The sequence below is a fragment of the Berghia stephanieae genome, chromosome 3, assembly GCF_034508935.2.
Source record: "Berghia stephanieae isolate SIO BIC M18660-M18661 chromosome 3, UCSD_Bste_1.3, whole genome shotgun sequence".
Lineage (NCBI taxonomy): Eukaryota > Metazoa > Mollusca > Gastropoda > Nudibranchia > Aeolidiidae > Berghia > Berghia stephanieae.
In genome coordinates, this window is record NC_088362.1 from 32,602,590 (window position 1) to 32,610,089 (window position 7,500).

Sequence of the window (7,500 nt, forward strand, 5' to 3'; positions counted from 1 at the left end):
CCCGATTTATGTAGCGTGATACATTGATTTTTCTACAAAGGAAGACCTTTGTGACGTCCCTAAGAAATTTGGCAGAAAGACCTCGAAAAGTGGAGGGACTATACACAGCTAATCAAAGAAGCAGCCGAGGCACCCCAATCGGACGATTAGAGTCCGAAAGGCGCTAAGTCAAGTAAGTTATTTTGGAGGAATATTTTGCTTACAATATGTTTAATTTTATGTCCATTTTAATGCAACTATGCGGCCACCGAGGCTCGAACCCAGGACTTTCTGATCCGAAAGTGAGTGTCATACCACAAGACCACATAGCCGCACAATCTCTGCTGATGGAGCGTTAAACGCATTCACTTTATAAGACAATGGTTTTATTGAAATCGAATTCAAATGTCTGGCTGGTATGGATAATCTTATTCTGGACGTTTCATAGTCACACCTGGTGTTGAGGTGGAGCAATTTTTGGTATTTTGTACCTGACAGATAAAGTGGACCTTGTCCGATCAAGCGTGATTGGGCGTGATTGATGAATGCAGGATGGGCGGACATTGTGTCCAGTTTGCTTCAAGTTTTGGGTTGGTGAGGTAACGATGCATGACACTTCATCTGATTGGGGGTACCGTGGTGACGATGGCGTTGGTGATTTGATTTGGGGGAAATGATAATGTTATGGTATGGACATAGGGCAGTGTGGTGGTGGTTGTGGTTGTGGTTGTGGTTATGGTGGAGATGGTGGTGATGGCGATTGTTGTGGTGGAGGTGACAGTGATTTTTATTTATTTTTTGATTTTTTTTTTGGTGGGGGGGGGGGGGGGGGGATGATAATGTTATCGTGTGAAATAGTACGTTGTGATGGTGATGGTTGGTGAAGGTGGTGATGATGATGATGATGGTGATGGTGATGATATTGATGATGATGTAGATGATGATGTAGATGATGTAGATGATGATGATGATGATGATGATGATGATGATGATGATGATGATGATGATGATGATGATGATGATGATGATGATGACGATGGTTCTACCCCCCCCCCCCCTTACCCCCGGCTCCCGCCCCCTCATATTTTCTATTTCCAACTTCCGAGAGTTACGAATTGATTCATTCGATTTACAAATAGTAGTCAATTAAACAAACAAGGACAGGGTGATCATTTAGGTGCAATATCACAAATAGGAGCTCCCATGTCATTGTGTTTTTTTTCTCCTTGTGCGGCTATGTAGTCAAGTGGTATGACACTTTCTTTCGGATCGGAAGGTCCTGAGTTCGAGCTTCGCTTGGCGCATAGTTGACTCCTTGGAAAAGGCTCTTTACACACCTTATCTTTCCGTACTCAGGTGTAAAATGAGTACCTGGCCGTTGTATATGTCCGGAAAAAATTGTAATATCTCCTGACAAGCGTCATGTCTCGTTCTACATGTTATGTGTAGCAGCTGTTGGTCAGAGACCCTTTAAAAAGCGCTTTGAGCACATTTAGTGGATATTGCTTTATATAAAAGTTCAATTATAATGGGGTTTTTTCCTTGAGCAACAAATTTAACTTTAAAAATTTATTATTATTATTATTATTATTATTATTATTATTATTATTATTATTATTATTATTATTATTATTATTATTATTATTATTATTATTATTATTATTATTATTATTATTATATTATTATATTATTATCATCATATTAATCATTATCATCATCATCATCATCATCATCATCATCATATTCATTATCATCATATATTATCATATTATTATTATTATTATTATTATTATTATTATTATTATTTTATATATTATTATTATTATTATTATTATTATTATTATTATTATTATTGCCCCCTCTGCCCACTGCCCGTACTGTGTCCACCTTGTGTTTGCGCGCGCGCGCACACACACACACACACACACACACACATTGGAGTTTGAGTCCGAATAGCCACAGGAGACTAATCAGACTCGAGTCCGAATTGCCTACTTTTTAAAAAAATCTCTCAGCAAGTTTAGTAGATATTGCTATGTATAAAAGCTCAATTCTTTTAAACTGAGGCTATGAATCATGTTATTTGTGATGGATATTATGGACGTTTTCTATTCGCTGACCAGTGACTCATCGTTTTGTATTAGTCATAACCCACTCTAGCATTATTATATTATTATACAGCTAGTCGCCACCATAATATAGTTCTGACGTGCTCAGGAAAAAAACACTTTATAAAAATCTTAACCAGTAAAAAACCGTCATTCAAATTTATATCAATCGATTAAAATGGCCCTCATTTTGTCGAAAACTCTCAAACCTGGGTCTTCACGAAGTCCCAGGCTTGAGCGTTTTCATTTACAATACAAGATGAAGGTCATTTTAATCGATTACTAGTTGAAGGACGAGTTTTCTGACCAAAATTGTTAAAGTATGTTGTCTTTTTTTTTTTCAAGGTGTAGTTGAATCTGTTTTCCAATATTATCTCCTCTCTCATTACAAGTAACTACAATAGGCTGGGCGTATCACGTTACTACTTCTACCCGGGTAATCATAGACCTGGGTATAATGAGTAATCATAACCTGGCAACAAAAAACACAACTGTGCCCGTCGTCTCGATATTGTAATTATTTCAAGTCAACCAGATGTAGAATAGGTAGTTTATAGAAAAAAAAATACAAAAAAAAAAAGAGTATAGATAGTATGCGCTTGGCTAAGAAGTTCATAACTTTGCCATCCGGAAGTATACGGACCAACACATAAAACTATGTGTAATCATGAACTTTTATAGTCTGGTTAATACAGTTTAGTGAGTATTACTCATAAACATGGATGGCAAAAAATAATAACAAAGACCAGAGTGACGTCAACTTCATTCTATCAATATAAAAACACGAATTCTTATTTTCCACTTTTTAACGGGGCAGCGGGCTCAGCGGTACGGTCTTTGCTTCGAACCCGAAAGGTACCAAGTTCGATCACCCGCTGCTGCGCTCTGTGGCCTTGAGCAAATCACCTCGTCGTAGCTCAATTTGCGGCGCTGCACTGCGGCTGACGCCCGGGGAAATTCCAGTTTCCCTTGGAAAAGACCCTAGAGACAAATTTCCCCCTATGGGAGGAATAAAGGGAATTTTATTTAATTTTGTTTAAAACAAAGTGTCGAATTAAGGAGCAGACACTGGTGTAAGATAAAGGACATGAATAGACATTTTTGGATATTCACACCCTTTCAGATATTTATTTTTCACGCTAAAGGACGTTCGGTGTACATCCCCTGCTGTCTGTCTAGATTTTAAGTGATGTATTAATGCTCTTATTGTTTTCGCGGTTGGCTGAAGAAGGGTTTTGAGCCCAAAACGTTCCGTGTTGGGTATTTTGTTATTTTTTGAAGCTGTTATATTCATTTTTGTTTATTACTTTTCATAGTCCACAGCTTCTAGCAGTATTGTAACACTTAGACCTAATTGTCACCTTTATTCCTTTCCAACAATCATCAGACGTATCTTGGGCTGGGCGTATCGCTTTAATTAATTTTGCTAGGATAATCATTGACGTAAATTGAAATGAGTTCACAATAGAATAATCATACCTCAACTGAATAAGGGTTTTGAATGAAAGGATTATGATTATAGTTTTATCCTTAAGTGCCATAGAGAAGCAAAATGAAATTATATTATGATTAATATTATTCACACAGAATGGAAAATGATGTAAGAAAAAGAAACCTATCTATTTTTTAAATATTTTGTTTTTATTTTTGTTTTGTTTTTGTTTTTTTTTTCAAATTATAGTGGTGACTCATTCTAAACGTTTACCATAACACATGGCATATATTATCGTAGAAGGATTGCTTAGGTCAAAGACCTGTGAAATTAGAAAGGTTCGGATTAAAAATTGCCTAGTATGATCATGACTATTTACATCATTTACATAATAAACTATCAAATATATAAATCGAAAACTTATTCAGGTGCGGCTATGTGGTCTAGTGGTAAGACACTCGCTTTCCGATCAGAAGTCCTGGGTTCGAGCTTTGTTAAGTCCCAGGAAAAGGTTCTTGACTCACATTCTCTCACCGTACTCAGGTGTAAAACGAGTACCTGGCCGTAAACAGCGTTGTCTCTGTCGAAAAATAATAGTGTAAATCGCCTAACAGGCGTCGTGTCTCGTTCTACATGTTATGTGTTGCTGTTGGTCTGGGACCCTTAGTAAAGTGCTTTGAGTACGTTTAGTGGATTTTCTGATTTCTTAGTTATTTCTACGTTCGATTGTGGTGCAGCTGATTGAAAAGATTTTAAAATGGCCGGAAGTGGAGGAAGTCGTCGTTTTGATGCCGATTATCAATATTTCGTTCTTTTTCTTTTATAATTTTATGTATTTATTCAAATTGTGAAGAAACCAAAAATTATATTTATAACTATATAGCACTAGATATTCCCAGATTTTGTCGTTTCCAATCAACAATCCAAATGCTACTGTTCTTGGTTTCTTAGTTTTTAAATCTATAGAGCTCCAGTGTTTGGGACCAAGCTCCATTATACTAACATTGTTATTATTATTATTATTATTATTATTATTATTATTATTATTATTATTATTATTATTATTATTATATTATTATTGTTATTATTATTATTGTTATTATTATTATTATTGTTATTATTATTATTATTGTTATTATTGTTATTATTATATTATTATTATTATATTATTATTATTATTATTATTATTATTATTGAATAGTAGAGTAGTAGTAGTAGTAGTAGTAAGTAGAAGTAGTAGTAGTAGTAGTAGTATAGTAGTAGTAGTAGTAGTAGTAGTAGTAGTAGTAGTAGTAGTAGTAGTAGTAGTAGTAGTAGTAGTAGTAGTAGTAGTAGTAGTAGTATAGTATAGTAGTAGTAGTATTAGTAGTAGTAGTAGTAGTAGTAGTTAGTTAGTAGTTAGTAGTTAATATTTTATTTTATAATATTATTATTATTATTATTATTATTATTATTATTATTATTATTATTATTATTATTATTATTATTTTAAATACTACTACTACTTTTATTATCATCATCGTTACCACCATTACTATTTCAGTCATTCAAGAAAACATCTGTCTATTTGTTTCACATATCAAGGTAAAACTTTCCACTGACTTGTAAATGCGCATCTTATTTTATTCTTCACGTACTTAAGCAACAGCATGCTTTCCACCACTCCCTCAACACAAGTGTTTACAAAAACAATCTGTTTACCCTAGCAACAGCTGCCCTTTTTCAATCAACTGTTTGCAATGAAGGCGGGGGCGGAAGGCGGGGTGGGGGAGGCGATGAGAAGGCCGTCGTTCAATGAGCAAACAGCCGAAACCAGAAACCAAACCTTATTATGGTCAGATTCGAACAATGCTTACCCCTTTGCTTTTGAGGATTTTGCAATTGGATTCAATAATCTGATGTCACGTTGCCCAGCAACGGCGAGCAGCCTGGTTCTAAAAAAGATAATCGGTACTTTTTATTCTTCATGTTGGCTAGAACTTTTTCACATTTCATATGATTAGAATGTATAAAAGTCAAAAGATGATCAGATTTATAATGTTTTTCTCCGCTACATTTTATGCTCGTAGGAGAAGTATTTCATAAGGACGGTAATGGAGATAATGGCGTCCGCCATTGTTCCGATATTTAGAACTAGTTAATATGCGTCATTACGAGGAAAGTGACGTCACGACTGTTGAACCCTATTGCTGCAACGCGTTTAGCACCCCCCCCCCCCCCCCCCCCGTCGAATAAACAAACAAAAAATAAAATAAACGAAAACAAAACAAAACAAAACAAACTCGTATCATCCGCCAGCCGGATATAACGTATCAACATACACAACTGTGTGGTTTTAATCTTGAACGTTTATAGACAGAACGAAGTTGACTTCACTCAGGTCAATGTTATTGGGGGTTTTTTTGGCCAGCTATTTTTATGAGGGGGCGAAGTGGAAGAGTGGTTAGGGTATTGCGCTGTGACGGAACGTCTCGGGTTCGAGCCCTCGGCACTTTCGGGTTTCTTTTCATTGGGAAAGATTATTTTAACCCCCAATTTGCTCACTTGGACAACACGGGTGATTCCTGTTGACATCAGACATCATGTTTGATAAATTATTAATATCCTTTCGTGGAATGCCTAGGCGACAGGATCTTATGATGTCGAGGCAGAATGGCGTGATTTTCTATTTTTTTAATTTTATGAGTAGTTCTCATTAAATTGTATTATTCAGAAAATAGAAGTTTAAGGATATACGTGGTATGACAGTCGCTTTCGGATCGGATGGTCCTGGGTTCAAGCCTCACCCGGCGCATAATTGATTCTTTGGAAAACGCTCTTTACTCATATTCTCTCACCGTACTCAGGTGTAAGATGAGTACCTGGCTGTTGAGAGCGTTGTCTCTGTCGGAAAAAAAATGATTGTAATATCGACTAATAAACGCCATGTCTCGTTCTACATGTTACGTGTTGCTGTTGGACTGGGACACTTTGTAAAGCGATTTGAGCGCGTTTTGAGGATATTTCGCTATAGATAGAACGAAGTTGACGTCATTCAGGTCTTTGTTATTGTTTTTTGGCATCCATGTTTATGAGTAATTCTCACTAAACTTAATGAACCAGACGTTCAAGTTTACACATAGTTTTGTGTGTTGATTCGTTATACTTCCGGGTGGCAATGTTGTGAACTTCTCAGCCAAGCGCATAGTATCTATATGAAAAGCTCAAGCTCAAATAATATCGGTTTGAGACAAAGCATGGGAGGTAGATGTCGCGACATCACACCTTCCTCCCTTCAGGTTCAAAACTCCATTAAAAGAAAAAAAAGGTTGAGCTTTTATATTGCGCAATATCCACTAATCGTGCTTAAAGCGCTGTACAAGGGGTCCCTGGCCAACTGCAACACTTAACATGTAGGCCGAGACATGACGCCTGTTAGGCGATACTACAGGGCTTTTTTTCCGACAGAAACAACACTGTTAACTGCCAGGTGCACATTTTACATCTGAGTATGCTGAGAGAATGTTAGTAAGGAGCCTTTTCCAAGGACTCAACCTCGGGACCTTCCGATCCAAAATCGAGTGTCATACTTCGTGTCTTTGTCTATATTCTTGTTTATTTACAAACCCATCCGATAATTTGATAATTATGATTTTATTTTCCAATAGGGTTTTTGTAGGAAGTCTACATATATGCAGGTCTGACATCCGAACCAACTTATTATGGGCCTAGTTTAACATTGTTATAATGGACAATATTTTGCGTCATCTTTCTTTTTTTGTTTGTTTTGTTTTGTTTGTTTTTTTTTTTGTGTTTTTTTTTTAGATTTCCATTACAACAATTTTGAGCCCATAAGGAATTGGGTGATCAGACCTGTAAATCATTATTATAATCATTATTATTGTTATCACTATCATCATAATCATCATCATCATCATCATCATCATCAACATCATCATCATCATCATCATGTTTGTTCACCAATTACCACCTCACCCCATT